The 21096-nt window shown below is 39.8% G+C and overlaps 1 protein-coding gene across 8 annotated transcripts in view; it reads left to right on the top strand.

Moving 5' to 3' along the window:
• CTNND2 (catenin delta 2) overlaps positions 1–21096 on the top strand; it is an 879093-nt gene that overhangs the window by 47660 nt on the left and 810337 nt on the right. Inside the window, exon 1 of one of the 8 annotated variants that reach the window (XM_087443131.1) lies at positions 8786–8870. The exons of 6 other annotated variants lie outside the window; for them this stretch is intronic. The gene's annotated coding sequence lies outside the window, so the exon portion shown is untranslated. Of the gene's footprint in view, positions 1–8785; positions 8871–15563; positions 15824–21096 lie in introns of those variants that run through there. One more of the 8 variants, XM_087443132.1, reaches the window with a different exon arrangement.

The following is a 21096-nucleotide window of genomic DNA, read 5'->3' as shown; positions in this document are numbered from 1 at the left end:
TATCAGGCAGAGCATCTTTACCATGGTCTGCAATGACATGCCCCTTTGACTGCTATGTCTCAGCCACACTTGGCGTTTCCCTGTTTCCAGCTCAGGCTAGGCGTGTCCCTGCCTCAGTGCCTTTGCTTCTGCTGCATGTTCTCCCTGTTTGACAGAACTTCATACCTTGATACAGCTGATTCGTCCATATCATCTTGGGCTCTATCCCATAGGAAGGCCCATTTCTATGTCTGTTTTCTTACAGAAGATTTAAATTAATCATGTGAAAGTAGAGAACATTGAAATATGAAAACCGAAATTTTAATATTTAGAATTTTTAGAATTTAGGAATCTAGTCCTGATGTTAGTAGTGTAGGAATGGTTTTTAAGTACAGATATCTAATGAAGGATGTGAAATTCTAAACATGCACATTCTCAAATCAACTAATTGGATCTTGATATGTCTTTACTTACTGACTAATTTCAACGATATGAGCGAGTTGTTTGGGAATTTGATAAATTTCATAATAAACAGTCTTACATAATATTACAGGGATTTCCATAGTCGTGTTTCCATTTTGGCTTGACACTCTAAAGTTCTGTGATTCTGGTTTTGTTTCTTGTGACAATAACTCATCATATAAAGCTCAAATGTATTCCAGTCCAAATAGACTTTTCAAACATATTACACATAGCATAGTTTCAGCCACTTTATCAGGAAATGTGTCTTATCCCATACCACATACATATTGAAGGAAGATATATTTTTTGGTTTTCTTTTTTTGGACCTGAGATTATATTTGACTCACCCAGTAATTCATCCTGTGGACCTAGTCACTGATGCAATTTTATATTCTGTCCTAACTCTGCTTTGCAATTTTTACTTCTGTTTCATCTTCATCTTCATCACCTCTCTTTTCCGCACAGTTGTCTGTTCTTCTGGTCTCTGTCTAGCCTCTTTCCTCTCTGAGACAAATTGCTGCTAAACCATCATCCTGAGCCGAGTTTGGTGGATCTAGAGAAACACAACCTTTCTCCAAAACCTTCAATAGCATTGTCCTGAAAATGTAATAAATGCCAAACTCCTCAGGGTGACATGGACACGTCCAGCCTCCCCTCCAACAACTTCCCTTGTGACCTCCTTCCCTCCCACCATGCCTGACAAACTGCTGTTGTGATCATTCCTTGCATGTTCAACCTTGCAGAGCTTTGCTCACTTTCTTCTTATTTGTGACAGCGGGAGCTCCATTTGGCTTTCCATTTTTGTTAGTCTTTCAAGGTCTGAATACCTCATAATATTATAAACTCCTAGGGACCAAGTTCCGTGTTTTATTCTTCTTGTCTCTTCTGGTTTATAGCTTGGTGGCTGACACGTAGTTGTTGCTAGGTAGATATTTGTGAGCTGAAGATTTTGTGTGCTGCCAAACCAAATACAATTTCTCAGTGAATACTGTATTTACTCAGTGTTCTAAAGATTGCTTTTTTTGCAAGTAAACACTCTAGTCACTTGGATAAAGCAGTGAAGAGTCAGATTGGATTCCCCATCCATATCTTTTCTCCTCTCTTCAGAGGCTTCAGGCAGTGTTCTTAGAGTTTGGCTCATGTCCCCCATCATCTGGGGGCTTGTTATAACTCAGATTGCTGAGTCCCACACCCACAGTTTCTGATTTCATTGGGTCTGGGCTGAAGACCAAGAGTGTGCATATCTCACTGGTTGCCAGGAGATACGGATGCTGCTGCCCCAGAACCCCACTGAGAGAACCTCAGGTTTAGGGTGACCAGGAGTCACTGGGTACTCTGTTGTAGAATTACTGAGTCGGAGAACGCTCACTCTGTGGATAATCTTAACATTAAAGTCACACATAGCATCAAGTTGTGTATATTTCTGGTGTCCCCTTTAGCTTTAGAGTTTCTTTGTTTCTCCACCTGATGAGCAGATGCTTCCCCACCTCTTCTCCACTGGCTTTACCTCATTGGCAGGGAAAATGCTTTAACCTGCTGGATGCATAGATAGAACTGTGTTTTGTTTGTTTCCCCATGCTTGGTTGCCCAAAAGAATTTCTTTTGAGCACAGGTCTTCTAAGTGCTCCACAGGTGGTAGCTCATTTAAGCCTCACGGTAAGCCTAGGGATCGTCTCCATTTTTCAGATGAGGGGAGGTTAGCAATTGGTCCAAGGCCATGCACACAGTAAAGGTTGGTGAACCAGGGGTTGAACCCAGGAAGTGTGGCTCTGGACCCAGGCTCCTCACCGCTCTCCTCTGGTTTCTCTCTAGGTGAAATAAGCTGCTGTTGTCCTTGTTTCATCCTGTGGCTTGATGCCTTCTCCACAAATCCTTTTGGCATCTCCAGTTAATCTCTGGTTTAAGGCTGCCTTCTGGGCATCACAGGATTTCTATGCTTGAATGGGAAAACCCAAGTAACCATCACTCTTTAAGGAACTGTCTTAATCAGATTTATTTTGGTCTGTGAGTGAAGCTGCACGTTACAATTACAGTATATTTTTATCACTTGCTTTATATAAAATGACAGCACATGGCGAATGGCCCTGTTCAAAGGGAGTAGGGGGTCCTCTTAGCATACGATCTTGCACTTTTGAATTTATTGTTGTGCATGCATCATCATATTTGGTCTTAAACGTAAAAACAACAAAAAACTGCAAAACATTATCTTTTTTTTTAAATTTTTTGTTTATTGCAGTAACATTGGTTTATAACATTGTAAAAATTTCAGGTGTACATCATTGTACTTCTATTTCTGCATAGATTACATCATGTTCACCACCAAAATACTAATTACAACCCATCACCACACACATGTACCGAATTATCCCTTTCACCCTCCTCCCTCCCCCCTTCCCCTCTGGTAACCACCAATCCAATCTCTGTCCCTATGTGTTTGTTTATTGTTGTTATTATCTACTACTTAATGAAGGAAATCATGCGGTATTTGACCTTCTCCCTCTGACTTATTTCACTTTGCATTATACCCTCAATGTCCATCCATGATGTCACAAATGGCTGGATTTCATCGTTTCTTATGGCTGAGTAGTATTCCATTGTGTATATATACCACAGCTTCTTTATCCATTCGTCCCTTGATGGGCACTTAGGTTGCCTCCAAGTCTTGGCTATTGTGAATAACGCTGCAATGAACACATGGGTGCATGTACCTTTACAAATTGGTGTTTTCAAGTTCTTTGGATAAATACCCAGCAGTGGGATGGCTGGATCATATGGTAGTTCTATCCTTGATTTTTTGAGGAATCTCCATACTGTTTTCCATAGTGGCTGCACTAGTTTGCACTCCAACCAGCAGTGTATGAGAGTTCCCTTCTCTCCACATCCTCTCCAACACATGTTGTTTCCTGTCTTGTTAATTATAGCCATTCTGACGGGCGTGAGGTGATATCTCATTGTAGTTTTGATTTGCATTTCCCTGATAATTAGTGATTTTGAACATCTTTTCATGTGTCTGTTGGCCATCTGTATATCTTCTTTGGAGAAATGTCTGTTCAGGTCTTTTGCCCATTTTTTAATTGGGTTGGTAGTTTTTTTGTTGTTGAGATGCATGAGTTCTTTATATATTTTGGGGATTAAGCCCTTATCAGATGTATGGTTTGCAAATATCTTCTCCCAATTGTTAGGTTGTCTTTTCGTTTTGTTGATGGTTTCCTTTGCTGTGCAGAAGCTTTTTAGTTTGATGTAGTCCCATTTGTTTATTTTTTGTATTGTTTCTCTTGCCCGGTCAGACGTGGTGTTTGAGAAGATGTTGCTAAGACTGATGTCGAAGAGCGTACTGCCTATGTTTTCTTCTAGAAGTTTCACAGTTTCAGGTCTTACATTCAAGTCTTTAATCCATTTGGAGTTAATTTTTGTGTATGGTGTAAGGTAAGGGTCTACTTTCATTTTTTTGCATATGGCTATCCAGTTTTCCCAACACCATTTGTTGAAGAGACTTTCTTTTCCCCATTGTATGTTCTTGGCTCCTTTGTCAAAGATTAGCTGTCCATAGATGTGTGGGTTTATTTCTGGGCTTTCGATTCTATTCCATTGATCTGTGTGTCTGTTTTTGTGCCAGTACCATGCTGTTTTGGTTACTACAGCTTTGTAGTATATTTTGAAATCAGGGAGTGTGATACCTCCAGCTTTGTTCTTTTTTCTCAGGATTCCTTTAGCTATTCGGGGTCTTTTGTTGTTCCATATAAATTTTAGGATTCTTTGTTCTATTTCTGTGAAAAATGTTGTTGGAACTTTGATAGGGATTGCACTGAATCTATAGATGGCTTTAGGAAGTACGGACATCTTAACTATGTTAATTCTTCCAATCCAAGAGCACGGAATATCTTTCCATTTCTTTGTGTCTTCTTCAATTTCTTTCAGAAATGTTTTATAGTTTTCGGTGTACAGATCTTTCACCTCTTTGGTTAAGTTTATTCCTAGGTATTTAATTCTTTTTGTTGCAATTGTAAATGGGATGGTATTCTTAATTTCTCTTTCTGCTACTTCGTTGTTAGTGTACAGAAATGCAACTGATTTTTTGTATGTTGATTTTGTATCCTGCAACTTTACCATATTCGTTTATTACTTCTAAAAGTTTTCTGGTGGATTCTTCGGGGTTTTCTATATATAAAATCATGTCATCTGCAAATAGTGACAGTTTCACTTCTTCCTTTCCAATTTGGATCCCTTTTATTTCTTTCTCTTGCCTGATTGCTCTGGCTAGGACTTCCAGTACTATGTTAAATAGGAGTGGTGACAGTGGGCATCGTTGTCTGGTTCCTGTTCTTAGAGGGATGGCTTTCAGTTTTTCACCATTCAGAATGATATTGGCTGTGGGTTTCTCATATATGGTCTTTATTATGTTGAGGTACTTTCCTTCTATACCCATTTTATTCAGAGTTTTTATCATAAATGGATGCTGTATCTTGTCAAATGCTTTCTCTGCATCTATTGAGATGATCATGTGATTTTTATTCTTCATTTTATTAATGTGCTGTATTCCGTTGATTGATTTGCGAATGTTAAACCATCCCTGCATCCCTGGAATAAATCCCACTTGATCACGGTGTATAATCTTTTTAACGTATTGTTGTATGCGATTTGCTAGTATTTTATTGAGGATTTTTGCATCGATGTTCATCAGTGATATTGGCCTGTAATTTTCTTTTTTTGTGTTGTCCTTGTCTGGTTTTGGTATCAGGGTAATGTCAGCTTCGTAGAATGAGTTAGGGAGCTTCCCCCCCTCCTCAATTTTTTGGAAGAGTTTGAGAAGGATAGGTATTAAGTCTTCTTTGAATGTGTGGTAGAATTCACCAGGGAAGCCGTCTGGTCCTGGACTTTTATTTTTGGGGAGGTTTTTGATTACTGTTTCGATCTCCTTACTGGTGATTGGTCTATTCAAATTCTCTACTTCTTCTTGATCCAGTTTTGGAAGGTTGTATGAGTCTAAGAATTTATCCATTTCTTCCAGATTGTCGAATTTGTTGGCATATAGCTTTTCATAGTATTCTCTTATAATCTTTTGTATTTCTGAGGTGTCTGTTGTAACCTCTCCTCTTTCATTTCTGATTTTACTTATTTGTGCCTTCTCTCTTTTTTCTTGGTGAGTCTAGCTAAAGGTTTGTCAATTTTGTTGATCTTTTCAAAGAACCAGCTCTTGGTTTTATTAATTTTTCTATTTTTTTGGTCTCTATTTCATTTATTTCTGCTCTGATTTTTATTATTTCCCTTCTTCTACTGATTTTGGGCTTTGTTTGTTCTTCTTTTTCCAGTCCCTTTAGGTGCATTGTTAGATTGTTTATTTGAGATTTTTCTTGTTTGTTGAGATAGGCCTGTATCGCTATAAACTTCCCTCTTAGAACCGCTTTTGCTGTATCCCATAAATTCTGGCATGTCGTATTTTCATTTTCATTTGTCTCCAGGGATTTTTTGATTTCTTCTTTGATTTCTTCGTTAACCCAGTCGTTGTTCAGTAGCATTTTGTTTAATCTCCACGTATTTGTGGCTTTTCTGATTTTCTTCCTATAGTTGATTTCTAGTTTCATACCGTTGTGGTCAGAAAAGATGCTTGGTATTATTTCAATCTTCTTAAATTTATGGAGACTTGTTTTGTGGCCTAATATGTGATCAATCCTGGAGAATGTTCCATGTGCATTTGAAAAGAACGTGTATTCTTCGGTTTTTGGATGGAATGCTCTGTATATATCTACTAGGTCCATCTGTTCTAGTGTGTCGTTTAAGGCCAATGTTTCCTTATTGATCTTCTGTTTGGATGATCTATCCGTTGGTGTAAGTGGAGTGTTAAAGTCCCCTACTATTATTGTGTTACTGTCTATTTCTGTTTTTATGTCTGTTAATAATTGCTTTATATATTTAGGTGCACCTACATTAGGTGCGTAGACATTTACAAGTGTTATATCCTCTTGTTGGATTGTTCCCTTGATTATTATGTAATGCCCTTCTTTGTCTCTTTTTACAGTTTTTGTTTTAAAGTCTATTTTGTCTGATATGAGTACTGCTACCCCAGCTTTCTTTTCATTGCCATTTGCATGGAGTATCTTTTTCCATCCCTTCACTTTCAGTTTGTGAGTGTCTTTAGGTCTGAAGTGTGTCTCTTGTATGCAGCATATATATGGGTCTTGTTTTTTTATCCAGTCAGCCACCCTGTGCCTTTCAATTGGAGCATTTAGTCCATTGACGTTTAAAGTAGCTATTGATAAGTATGTACTTACTGCCATTTCTTAACTTTTTTTTTTTTCTCAGTGTTTTATTAGTCCTTCTCTGTTCCTTTCTTCTTCTATACAGAATTGATGGTTACTTTAGTTTGACTTCTGTCTGAAAGCTGTACTCTTTAACTCCCCTCCTCCCTCATGTTTTTGATATCATATCTAACCTCTTTGTTGTGCATTTGTATCCATTACGTTCTAATCATGGAAATAGATAATTTTTCCTATTTGTGGTCTTCTCTTTTCCCCTTAAATCAGTCCCTTTAACATTTCTTGTAGCACTGGTTTCTTCGTGACAAACTCCTTTAATTTTTGCTTATCTGGGAAAATTTTGATCTCTCCTTCCATTTTGAATGATAACCTTGCTGGGTAGAGTATTCTGGGCTGTAAGTTTTTTCCTTTTAGCACTTTAAATATATCGTGCCATTCTCTTCTAGCCTGTAAGGTTTCTGCAGAGAAGTCAGCTGATAGCCTTATGGGGTTTCCTTTGTAAGTAACTTGACATTCTCTTGCGGCTTTTAGGATTCTCTCTTTATCTTTAATTCTGGACATTTTGATTATGATGTGTCTTGGTGTGGGCCTCTTTGGGTTTATTTTGTTTGGGGCTCTCTGTGCTTCCTGTACCTGGATGTCTGTTTCCTTCCTTAGGTTAGGGAAGTTTTCATCTATTATTTCTTGAAATAGATTCTCTGCCCCCTTGTCTCGCTCTTCTCCTTCCGGGACACCTATAACACGGATGTTAGTGCGCTTGATGTTGTCCCAGAGGTCCCTTAGACTGTCCTCACTCTTTTTAATTCTTTTCTCTTTTACCTGTTCACCTTGGGTAATTTCTTCTAGTCTTTCGTCCAGCTCACAGATCCGTTCTTCTGTATCCTCTACTCTGCTTTTGAGTCCCTCTAATGAATTTTTCATTTCCAGTATTGTATTCTTCATTTCTGATTGGTTCTTTTTTATATCTTCCATTTCTTTGTTGACATTCTCACTGAGTTCATCTATTCTTCTCCCCAGATCAGTGAGCATCCTTAACACTCTTAGTTTGAACTCTCTGTCAGGTAGGTTGCTCATTTCTGTTTCACTTAGTTCCTTTTCTGGGGTTTTGTCCTGTTCCCTTACTTGGAATGTATTCTTTTGCCTCTTCATTTTGCCTGTTTCCCTGTGCTTGTGTCTATGTATTAGGTAGGTCAGCTACGTCTCCTGCTCTTGGATAGGTGACCTTGTGTAAGTGATGGCTTAGGAGGCTTCCAGTGTGCTTCCCTCAGTTCTCAATGTTCCAGGGGTGACCCCTATGTGGGCTACATGTATCCTTCTGCTGTGGCCTGTTTGCTCTCCCTGTAGGCGCCCAGGGAGGCTGAGTTAGGCTCCTGGCCAGCTGTTGTAATGCTCAGCTGCTTGTAGTTGTTGTGGGCCCTTCAGTCTCTTTATCAGGTGTGGGGATCCCCAGCACAGTTGGCTGCAAGTTCTAATACCACATTTGTGTTGCAGTATTTCTTTTAAGTGAGTAGGCCCCAGTGTGGCAGGTTGTTAGGCTCAGGCCCTTATAATTGCTGTAAGCCTCTAGCCTATTAGGTCTCTTGTCAGCTCTCTGAGGATTGCAGCTGGGTGGGGCTGCCCTTAGGCACAGGAGCACCCAATTGTTTCAGGTTTGGGAGGTGGAGCAAACCTCCTATGTGGGTCTTTGAGAAGTACAAGTCTTCTGTGGCTGAGAAGTCCTGCCGCCCACAGGTCCACACACACAGTCAACACAGTCCTGCCCCGTATGAGTGCCCCGACCTCCCCAAAAGGACCCAGTCTCTCCACGGCGGGAGCCCCACACACTCCGCCACTGCCCCACACTCTCCACCTGCTCCTTCTGCCCACCCTGCCCTGCTCAAGTCGGCTCAGTTGCCAGGCTGCAGAGAATCCAGTTACCAATCTATGCAGGCCCACACGTTGCCTGAGGGCTTGTTGTTGGGTGGGACAGTCTCTAGGGTGGGCTGCCTGCCCTGGCTGAGCTGGATTAAATCGGTGCTCTAGTGGGTGGGGCAGACCCTGGGCTAGCAGGCCTCAGGGAGAACTCTAATGGCGTGTGTGTCAGCACGCCCACACCAGGCCACAACAATGGCCACCGCCAATGTCCCAGTCCCTGGAGATCTCACCCCTCACCGAGATGCACACAGGGCCTATTAGGTGAGTCTCTTGTCACCAAAGCACTGTGCACCTTTCTTTCTGGTGATTTTAGGGTGCTTCCTGAAACGGGTTAGTTTGCGCGCGGGCCCTTTAAGAGCCAGTTGTAGTTTCTTTGTGAACCGGGTTTTCTGGGGGTGCTCCCCAGTGTTTTAGTAGCAGGCACAGTCAGATGTTATGCCGCTGGTCTCGATTGTGCTGGGTCCACAAAATGCCCACCGCGGGGGCGCTCCCCGGCTCAGGGCCCCGCGCCTCCAGGGAGGCTACGTACCTGTGAGCTGCTCCCGGCGGCTGTGACGCTGGCGGCTTGTGAAGGCGGCGTTTTCTCTCCAGAAGGGAGTCTCTGCCTCTTCCACCTCAGTTAGGATTGTCCGTTGTTGCAGGAGTTCCTCTCATCCAGTTTTCAGTTCTGTCTCAGGGGTAATTTTTCCACGAGTGGTTGTAAATTGGCTGTGTCCACGGGAGGAGGTGAGTTCCGAGTCTGCTTACGCCGCCATCTTGACTCCTCTCGCAAAACATTATCTTGATTTTACAGAGAAGGAACTGAGGCTCAGGGAGGTTGAAGAAATTCAAGGCCAAATCATCAGAACAGAATCCAGGCTCGGCTCCAGGTGTTAAATTGTCAGTTCAGTGTCAGTTTCACTACGTATTAGGAATTTACCTTAAGTTGAGATACATACCTTTTGTAAACTTTAGGGAAGATTTTGCAAATATCGAATACAGTTTTAAGTTAGATTTATCTATTCAACAAGAGTTTTCTGAGCCTCTTCTTTGAGCCAGGAAGTCTTCTAGGTGCTTGGAATATATTAGTGAATAAAACACAGAGACACTTGTTACTGTGCGGTTTACAGTGTAATGATGGGAGGTTGACAATACGCAGTAAACGTAAGTGAGTAAACTATATTATATGGTAGAAGCTGACAAGTGCTATGGAAAAGAAAAGAAAGGGAGAGTGGGCAAGGGGATGATGAAATTTTACATTGGGTAGTTAGGTAGAAGTGACAGTTAAGCAAGAAGTAAAGGGAGGGAGCCGTGAAACTGTCTGAGAGAAGACTGGTCCAGGTACAGAGAGCAGCCGGACAAAGGGCCACATGGGAGTGGGATTTAGACTAGCAAGAAGGACAGTGTGACCTTGGGGAGAATACTAGGGGAATGCTTTAGAGAACTGATGCTCAGCCAGATTTTCTAGGGCCTTGTGTACCATTGAGGGTGTTGAACTAAGGAGTGATGTGGTCCAATGTAGACTTAGATCAGGTGATGGCTTTGTAAAGAACAGACTGTAGGGAAGCAATGGTGGAAGCAGGGAGAGCAGTTAAGAGACTGTGTCATCAAGATGAGATGGGGGCTCAGACTAGGGAGAGAGAACAATGGAGGTGGTGAGAGGTAACCAAATGCTGAATGTATCTGGGAGGTAGAGGCAACTGAATGACCTGATGGATTGGGCATAGGATGAGAGAGAAAAAGTCAAGAATGATTCCCAAGATTTTGGCTTGAGCCACTGTGAAGGATGCAGCTGGCACCACATGAGAAGTAGAAGAGTGTGGGTGGAGCTTAAGAGATCAGTTTTGAGTTAAAAGGTCTCTTGGGCATCCATATGTCAGTGTTGAGTAGGCAGGAGGATAGAGGAGTCTGAGTCCAGGCTGGACATAGTGACTCGAGATTCATCAGCATGTGCATGGTATTTAAAGCCGCCAGGTTTAGATCTCCAAGGAAGTGAGTGTAAATAGAGAAGAGGATGTAGGACCACTGAGCCCAGTGTTACTGGGACATCAGGGAGAGGAGACAACAGCAGAAGAGTGAGAAGAAGTGGTAGTGAAGTAGGAGGAAAACTAGCAGAGTATGATGTCCATGAAGCCGAACAAGATTAGTCAAGACTTTGATAATGAAACCTGCAAATGCTGTAGGGAGATAAAAGAAGGAAGGCCTGAGAATTGGCCATGAGTTTAGCAAAGGGATGATTAATGGGACCCCGACAAAGCAGTTTTAGTGGAGTGATGGGAGCAAAAACTGAATGGAGTGAGTTTCCCATAGAATGGAAGACTCAGAAAGAGGTTGGGGAACAAGTGGATTCTTCACAGAACTTTACACAGTTCTCAATTTTGAGATGCTTTGATTAGGTTTCCCTGATTGGAATACAGTTTGATCATTTGGGGGAGGTTCAAAAAGGGAAAAGAAAACATTGAAAGAGAGATACAGAAAAACAGGTAAGAAAAAGAGGAGAAAGAAAGGAGAGATGCGACAGAAAGAGTGACTCAGAGAGATCACGGGGGACTTTCAGCTGTGCAAGTGCACATGTTAAGGGCAGACACATTATCAAACCAGTTTCCTCTCGTTCATTTCCAGCTGCCCCTTTTCTTTCTGATGAATAATTAATTGGATCTTCTGTGAACAAGTAATTCAAATACATGATTTTTAGCCCTCATTACATTTCTTACCTGCTTATGTTTCACATGTAAACCATAAGCTATTTCCAAAGGGTCAGCGTAATTCTAAGATATAGGAAAGACTATTTTCAAACCCACTTAAACAAAAATTTTGAGATTTTAAAATTTAAATATACAATATCGTTTCTCTAGAAGTGCATTTTTGAACTTGGTATATTTGGATCACCCCAGTGGTACATAGAGCGTCTAATGTAGTTTCTCTGACCAGTGACATTGTCGCAGTCTCCTTTCAGGAAAGGGAGCTGACAGTGATTTCCTTTGCACGATGCTCTACACAGGGAAGTGCCTCATGTTGACTCAAATAAGTTTTCTCACAAAACCTTCCTCAGTTCTTTATCAATTCTTGTTATTGTTCTTTACTGCCATTAGACCGTCACATAGCGTCAAGGGAGGAAAATAATGGTTCAGAATTGTACTCACCTAGTTTTGTCTATTACTATTAAACAGGGATTCCATTATTATTTTTTTCTAATTTGAAGAATGCACTTTTTAACCTCTTTTGAACTTTCAAAAATCACCTTTGATTACAATGAATGCCTTTACAATCAGCATTTTGAGGCTGGTTGCTGGGTGACATTCTTGAGCTGAGCACAGGGCCATTGTCCATGTGGGCAACTGAAGGCTAATGAATCAAAAAGGGAAAGGAAAGGGAAATAAACAGTGAATAATATTGGATACAGTTAAGGAGGAAGCAAAGTTAAGATATATGAGCTAATTCTTAATGAGGAGAGGGAGAACAGACGGAGATGGAGAGGGAGAGAAAGCTTGTGGCTGACTTGAGATAGGAGAAAATACACCATGACTGTTTGACCGGAAATTGTACTCACTCAAAATTTTTTACTTGTCCTTTCTGGAAAGCATGGAATGCATTCAACTGCCCTCTGTCCTAACCAATTTGTCTACCACTGATTAGAATATAAATAGCTTGTTCTAGCTAGGTTTTTGGATATCAAGACTTAGATTTTGGGGGTTACTTTTATCACTGGCACCTTATGAAGCATATTGTGTTTACCAAAATCACAAATGAAATTGTCCTTTGCCAAAATGGAGACTTGGCAGCAACACAAAGGCCAAGCAAACTCGCAGAAATATAAACACTATTGCTGGTTGACTCAGTACTACAAGCAGAATGTGGCACTTCTGTGAGAAGCTCCTGGTTAGACTCTGTTGGATGACTTTAAAAGTACGATCACTTAAGAAGCCCTGTGTTGATTAACAAGGCAGCTGAAAGCCAACTGCTCTTATTGCCTGTGGATGGGTGAAGCCAATTACTCTCAGGCCCCGGAGTAGAGTCAGGAAATTCCTTTAAGAAATAACTAGAACTGAGAACATAGAGCACCATTTCTTTCAATCATGCAGAGTAAAGACTTTTCTTCTTAGGTTGCTTCCAAGTCTTGGCTATTGTGAATAACCCTGCAATGAACACAGGGGTGCATGTACCTTTACAAATTGGTGTTTTCAAGTTCTTTAGATAAATACCCAACAATGGAATAGCTGGGTCATATGGTAGTTCTATCCTTGATTTTTTGAGGAATCTCCATACTGTTTTCCACAGTGGCTGCACCAGTTTACACTCCCACCAGCAGTGTATGAGAGTTCCCTTCTCTCCAAATCCTCTCCAACATGTGTTGTTTCCTGTCTTGTTAATTATAGCCATTCTGACGGGCGTGAGGTGATATCTCATTGTAGTTTTGATTTGCATTTCCCTGATAGTTAATGATTTTGAACATCTTTTCATGTGTCTGTTGGCTATCTGTATATCTTCTTTGGAGAAATGTCTATTCAGGTCTTTTGCCTATTTTTTAATTGGGTTGGTAGTTTTTTTGTTGTTGAGATGCATGAGTTCTTAATATATTTGAGGGAGAAGGTCAAATACCGTATGATTTCCTTCATTAAGTAGTAGATAATAACAACAATAAACAAACACATTGAGACAGAGATTGGATTGGTGGTTACCAGAGGGGAAGGGAGGAGGGCAAAAGGGATAATTGGGCACATGTGTGTGGTGATGGGTTGTAATTAGTATTTGGGTGGTGAACATGATGTAATCTATGCAGAAATAGAAGTATGATGATGTACACCTGAAATTTATACAATGTTATAAACCAATGTTACTGCAATAAACAAAAAATTAAAAAAAAAAAAAACTGAATCCTGCCAGCAACCATGTATATGAGCTTCAAAGGGGATCCTGCCCCAGTCAAGCCTTCAGGTGAGGCATCAACCCGTGATTATACTCTTACATGGGACCATGAAGCAAAGGACCAGCTACACTGTGTGCAGAAACTGTGATGTAATAAATGTGTGCTGTTTTAAGCAAAAAAAAAAAAAAAAAAAAAAGACTTTTCTTCTCCTGAAAGGTAGAGTTTAAGCCAAGATCTTTTTGAAGACATTTAAATATTCAAATAAAATAAATCCACTCCATGGTAAACCATGTGTACAGATATTCTGTTATATTTTATCCTTAAAGATGTACATTGTCATTAGTAAATATATTAGGGTTCTTCTGAGAAACAGAATCAGTAGGAGATATATCGATCTACATCTATCTATCTATCTATCTATCTATCTATCTATCTATCTATCTATCTGTCTATCTATCTAAATGTATTTTAAGGAATTGGCTCACACGATTGTGGGGACTAACAAGTCCAAAATATGTAGGGTAGGTTGGCAGACTGGAAATTTAGCTAAGAGTTGATGCTGATGTTGCTGTCTTAGTCTGTTTGGGCTGCTATCTACAGACTGGGTAGCTTAGCAACAACAGAAATTTATTTCTCACAGTTTTGGAGGCTGAAAGTCTAGGATCAGGGCATCAGCATGGTCAGGTGAGGACCCTCTTCCCAGTTGCAGACTTTTCCTTGTATCCTCACACGATGGAAGCAGCAAAGGGGCTCTCTCAGACCTGTTTTCTAAGGGAACTAATCTCATTCACGAGGGCTCCACTCTCATGACCTTATTACCTTCCAGAGGCCCCACCTCCTAATACCATCAGATTGGAGATTAGGATTTCAACATATGAATGTTGGGATCACATAAAGATTCAGACCATAGCAGTTTCAGTCTTAAGTTGAAAATCTGCATAGCAGGCTAGTAGGTCAGGTTCTCAGGCAGGGTTTCTATGTTGTAGTCTTGAGGCTGAATTCCTTCTTTGAGAAACCTCAGTCTTTTCTCGTAAGGCCTTCAACTGGTTGGATGAGGCCCACCCACATCATGAAGGTAACCTGCTTTACTTAAAGTCAGCTGATTGTAGATGTTTAGTAACATCCACACATACCTTCACAGTGAGAGCTATGCTAATGCTTGACCAAAAAACTAGGCACCAGAGCCTAGCTAAGTTGACACACAAGATTAACCACAGTAAATTGGGAAGCTTTAGGTATTTATTTACTTTATAAATAGTATGTTTGAAATATGTTTAAGGATGTTTATCTCAGATAGTACAAAGGATTATATCTATTTATAGTAGAAACTTTTATTCTTCACTAATGAGATGCAAATGTATGTGAGTGAAATACTATGATTTTAGATTTACACCCCTGGCACTATTATCTTTATTAGTGCTCAATAGCAGAATGGATTTGAAAATAAATGAACAATTACAAAAGAATTCTCATTATTTTTAGAAAAAATTGTTTCCACATTAATAATATTGGCCGCCTTTTTCATTCCCAATCTAGTTTCTTCTGTCAATTTAATCATTTATTTAAAATGTACAGTAGGAATAATATTACTATTCAGAAAGGGCATAAAGCTATATATTTGGTATAGATAATATGAAAGAATTCATGCTTTCTGTATAAATGAGAAGTTGATTGTTAGTAGCTGTTTTATTACCAATCTATTACCTTAGAATTTCGCATCTAGGGAATATATTTGTCTTTACAAAACAAAATATGTTCATCATTTTTAATTTGACCCAAAACTTAAGCCAACTTTTTCCACTAATATTTCTCATTTCCTTGGAGTTTTTGGCAAAGTGGAGTGAAACGTCTGTCATGTTGATATTCTCTTGTCTTTGGACATAGAGGGTAAATAAGAACTCTGTATTAGCACCTTAACTCATCTTTGTCCCAATAATCCCTTCCCCTCAGCTGCTCAGTATATTTTAAAACTTATATCTTGCAGCCAGACTTTTGGAGAAAAAGAAATGTGACGCTTGGCCTAGATTTGGCTTTTCCGACTCTGCGATGCTCATGGTTTTCTGACTCGGCCACCCTGGTTGCTGGCCGTGGACAGAATGTGGCCCTGGGGTCAGAAGTTTATTTTCTTCTCTGTCTGTTTCCCAATGCACCAGTCTGGACATATGATTGCCTGTTCCATGGAGGACTTTACTAAAGGCGGTGAGAAGTATCCAGCACACCCCATCAGGTCATCTGAACCTCCAGCCCGAGGTCTGAAGCACCCAGACAGGAGTTTGATAGCTGCCTTGCTAACAGAGAGTGAATCCCTTCCTTTCCAGTCAAGGACAAAGCATCTTCAATACGTCCACCCTGGCCCCAGATCAACCAGGTCTGAGTTTCTGGGCATGTCACTGACTGCTGGGGGTGGGTTTCTGGTTAGTTGGGACTTTCTTTGAAAAACACAGAAAACCAAGTTAAACTGGCTCAATGGGCAATTAAGGGGATTTATTGACTCTCCTAAGTGAAAATTCTGAGGGTTTGATTATGTCCAGGCACCCTACTGCTCGTACATGGCTCTCTCTTTCCATCTCTTAATTCTGCCTTCTTCTTTATTGTCTTTAGCTGATTCTTTATATGTAGTGTCAATATGCCAGTGGGAGTTCTAACTTTATATTCTAGGAGTTGAACAACCACTAGGAAAAGAGTGTACTTTCTCCTGGTGGTTCCAGAAGACTCTAAGGATTGACTGTACTTGGTCCAGCTTAGGTCTCATGGGAATCATCCTGGCTAAGAGGATGAAATATTCTGACTGAGCAGGCTTGGGTTGGGATTCTACTCTCACCACATGGACACCACGTATACCATATGTCCCTTGCAGCACCTGGGTTCATTACAGGTGGAGACATAGATATGGAAGCTATAACAGAAGCTTTGGGTGTGGAAGAGGTGGCCTGAGCAAGGATTGTGAAGCATGGCATGGTGAGATATTTCAGTACTCGAAGATCAGATAGGGAAAGATAAGCTGGCAAAGAATAAGAAAGTAAGACCAGAGAGGAAAGATGAAGAGAACCAGTAGAATGGGGCATACCCTTGAACCCAAGGAGAGAGTGTTTCAAGGGGGGTGTTTTGGGGACATCTATAGCTGCCAGGAGGAGCATGGAGAGGATTAAAATGTGTGTATTAGGTTTAGTGACATAGTGCTGAATAGTGTCATCATCATCATCCTGGTGAAGTGGTGTCCAGGGAAGCCAGACAGGAGTGGGCTGAGCAGAAATTCACGCCCTGTGTTTGCATCAGTGTTTAAAATCACCAGCACAATTACATTTGTAGTAGGCTAGCATTTGTTGTGGCAAGAACAAGGATGGGCCTAGTACATCCGTGAAGAGTTTATGTGAACGTGAAGCCTGTCATGTCTGTAGGAGGTAAAATTTGCCATTGTGTGAATAAAGTAGGGGAAAAATTGAGTCATCCTCTGACACCAAATTCAAAAATATTCACACCCTACCAGTCAGTGCCAAATTCATGGTGTGAGTGGTAATTTATTTTCCTAAGCAGCATCATCAAACACATTGTATTGATGCTAAGTTGAATTATATTTATTTGATAATAGTTTATATTTATTTTATAACTTTAAAGTTTATGTGTGTAATTGCTGCAAATTTAAGAACTCTTAGCCTAATTGTATATTTATCTTTGCTTAGGTAACTTTTTACAATAAAAGTAATTTAAAACTGGATGTCCTTTTTTTTTCTTGATTAGACCAGTTTTGTTTTTTTCTCCCACAGAACCTAGCAGTGTTTGAACACAAGGAAGCAATTTGGTAAATAGTTTACTGTTTATTTTTGACCAAAGGAAATTAAAAGCAGAAAAAAAGAGGGCAAAATTTTGCTTTGCACAGGATGAAATCTGTGAAAATTATGTGAAGTGTAGAAAAGTCCTCATTATGTAAGAATCTTGGATTCTCTTTGGCATTTTACAATATATTAAAGATAAGCATTAAATAACATTTTTACAGGATTCTGAACAATGGCCAACTCTTTTTTTTTTTTTTTTTTTGTGAGAAAGATCAGCTCTGAGCTAACATCCATGCCAATCCTCCTCTTTTTGCTGAGGAAAACCGGCCCTGAGCTAACATCTATTGCCAATCTTCCTTTTTTTTTTCCCCTTTTTCTCCCCAAAGCCCCAATAGATAGTTGTATGTCATAGTTGCACATCCTTCTAGTTGCTGTATGTGGGACGCTGCCTCAGCATGGCCGGACAAGTGGTGCATTGGTGCGCGCCTGGGATCTGAACCCGGGCCACCAGTAGTGGAGCGCGCCCACTTAACTGGTACGCCATGGGGCCGGCCCACCAATGGCCAAATTTTAATATAATTACTATTGTTATTGAAAGATATTTTTTTATATTCCCCTTATCAATGTAATCCACAAGTAATTCATTAAACAAGGTATCTATGGATGTATTGACATAGTTATGCTTTTCATTTAAAAATGTCAGTGTCTATTTCCACCTTGTTTATTTCTAATCGCCTCTTAAAAACACAGCGACTTTGCAGTCTGCACAGCATGAGGCAAAAATTTGATAAATAATTCTTTGAAATGTTGAAAATGTCATTGTACTTGTATTTTTCTCAGGCTGACAACATATGGCATATTTCTAATTTTTCTACTAGAATTTCTTTTTTAGTGACTGGCATACACTTGATATTAAAAAAAATCACAAAATTCTTCAAGTAGGAATGGTAAAGAAACAATTGCGTTTTATATAAACGTATTTCTGGTTTGAAATTTTAGTTTTTAGCATTTTATTAAGCAAGTTCACCCATTTGCTCCTGTATTTTGAATTATATTACTCTGTGCTAGCCTTTCATTCATTCATTAAACAAATCATTATGGTTTACGGCCATAATATACTAGGCTGTATGTATTTTAGATACTGGAGATGTGTCAATATACAAATGAAAGTTTCTATTTTCAAAGGTCTTATGTTTTGGATGTTCTTATTTAACTTAGTTGATGTATTTATGCTTTTCTAAATGTAGACTAGGTGTAATTTTTAGAGATCAAATGTTAATATGGTGATACACACCCCTTGAAAATCTTAGCTTAGCTTTCATATACTATTAATTTTATTTGAATTTAAGCTTTCCATTTTTGTTTATAAATATCAAGTCATAGGTTGTCTTGATTACTGTATTCGTTTGCTAGGGCTGCTGTAACAAATTACCACAGACTGGGGGGCTTCGATAGCAGAAATTTATCGTCTCACACTTCTGGAGGCTGCAAGTCCTAGATCAAGGTCCTTCTGAGGCTGTGAGGGGGATCTGTTCCACACCTCTCCTGGCTTCTGTGGTTGCTGGCACTTTGGTGTTCCTTGGCTTCTACTGCATCTCCTCAGTCTACCTTCATCCTCACATGCTGTTCTGCCTGTATGCAGGTCATCTCTTCAAATGGTGTTCCTTTTTGAAGGATACCAGTCACATTGCATTTAGAGGCTCACCCTACTCCAGGATGGCCTCATCTTAACTAATTACATCTGCAACCTGTTTCCAAATAAGGTCACATTCTGAGGTACTGAGAATTCGGACTTCAACATAGGAATTTTGGGGGGAACGCAATTCAACTCATAACAATCACCATGGATGGAGTGGATGAGAGTCATTTATTCATTTAACAAATATTTATTATGTACCTACTAAATGGTAGCACTGTGCTAGAGATCAATGATACAGAAGTTATTTAAAAAAAAAAAAGAAAGACGTGTTAAGGCCCTGATGTTATAAAGCTGACTGGCAGGTCATACTCATAATGGTGATAAGACCTATGTTGACGCCCCTGGCTTTTCAACGTAAAAGTTGATGACAGAAGGAAAGCTGCTTTGCGCTTGGGAAATGCTCTCCTAACACAGCTATGGCTCCCTGGTCAGTCCTCAGCCATAGAGCCACTGTGCAGTTAGGTCCTTTGCCATGTTACATTAGGTGACCCAGTTCTGCGTACATTCCAGGTCCTGTTCACTAAGACGATGGCTCCTTGGGCACGCAGTCAGTGACACCCTCCCCCTGTTACTTATAGCCAGTCTTGTGACATGCAAATTTGACTCAGGCGCTCTCCATGAAGCTTGATGAAAGACACTAACAAGACTTTCTCACATGAGGTTTAGTAGTAAAAAAGTAGTTTCCTGGGTGAATGTAGTGATTAATAAGAAAAAGGACCTAGTTATTGAGATGTTTAAAAAACCACGATTGCATCAAAATGCGGGCAACAGGATAAACATGGCGTCTCTAAAAAGAGTTGAGATTAAAGTAAACAACAGGTGTTCCATGAATCCATCAGTTCTATAATTAAAAACAGAGTGATATAGATGTTCTGGGCTATGCTACTTTATGCTATAACAGATCCCCCAATTTGCAGAATGAGTGAAATAATTATAGCTGGAAGATTGCTTTCATTTTAATGGGAATCTGCAGATGCAAATTCTAATTTGCTTTAGGAGTTGCATTATTAGACTTTAAAATCTGTCAAGGAATGGTGTGTGTGTGTGTGTGTGTGTGTGTATATGTGTATGTGTATGTGTATTTCAGTCTATCCATCCCTTGCTTAGGAGTATTCATAATGCATTCAAGATAGATGGCTTTATAAATTTTAAAAAGTCTTTGGGGAGCTATTACACATCCTTCTTGGAAATACATACTAAAAATATTTCTGTAAGGATATTCATTCTTAAATATCACCTAGGTTTTATTTGGATAAATATAGGTTTTCTTTGGTTAAATAAGAAGTCCTGTTTTTCCCTTCCATTTACCTGGAAATATGGAATATGGAAAGTTAGAGCTGGGGAGAATGGTGTAGTACCACAGCCCATGCCCTCATTAAGTGCTGAGCAAACTGAAATCTCAATAATTCGACCATGATGAGAACAAGGACTCAAACTGAATTCTCTTGAATCTAAATCTAAATCAAAATCAGACAGCAGTGTTTGAACCACTTTGGGCTACTAATATTTCATAATATGTAGATAGATCAAACTACTCTTAAGATTCTCCATGCCAAATCAAATAATATAATCTTTTATCGTCCCTCTAAAAGCCTGGTTCAGTTAAAGCCAAACAAACAACCCTTGAAAAAAATTTACTTTTTGAGATTTGATTGATCCAAATAGGGTCAGAGTCAGTCTCTTAGGACCATAAATAATCATTTAGCATTTTTAGTAAGCGTCTAGAAGATGAACTACTTAGAACTAGTGAAATATGAGTCAAAATTTTTTAGCTTTATCTTGGAATCAAGATGAGATAGTTATTTTCTTTGGTGTTATCTTCAATATCACAATGGAGAGATAGATATTTCTTGTGAAACTCTGTTGACAGTATTGATTATATTTTGTTGACATCAGGTTTATGTAAACAGGGAGGCTTTAGTTATTTTTTTATTTTTTTCGCCTTGCAATATTGAAGCAGGCTGGCTGGGAAGCTTGACAGTCTCAACAAGGCAATATTTTCTCTAATGACATGTAATTTATCCATGAGGACGTTTAGCAAGGGTAAGTGGCATCTTCAGGAAAATGTTTGTCTGGCAGCATGAATGTCAGTTCCTCTGATCATGCTGTTGCCTGCCTGGACTTCCACCAGTCATTTGACACAGAGAAAACAAAATGAGTTGTTATAAT

Source organism: Ceratotherium simum, chromosome 18, assembly GCF_057802395.1.
Source record: "Ceratotherium simum simum isolate JZ-2026a chromosome 18, ASM5780239v1, whole genome shotgun sequence".
In the NCBI taxonomy this organism is placed as follows: domain Eukaryota; kingdom Metazoa; phylum Chordata; class Mammalia; order Perissodactyla; family Rhinocerotidae; genus Ceratotherium; species Ceratotherium simum.
This window is presented reverse-complemented; position numbering and strand designations above follow the sequence as displayed.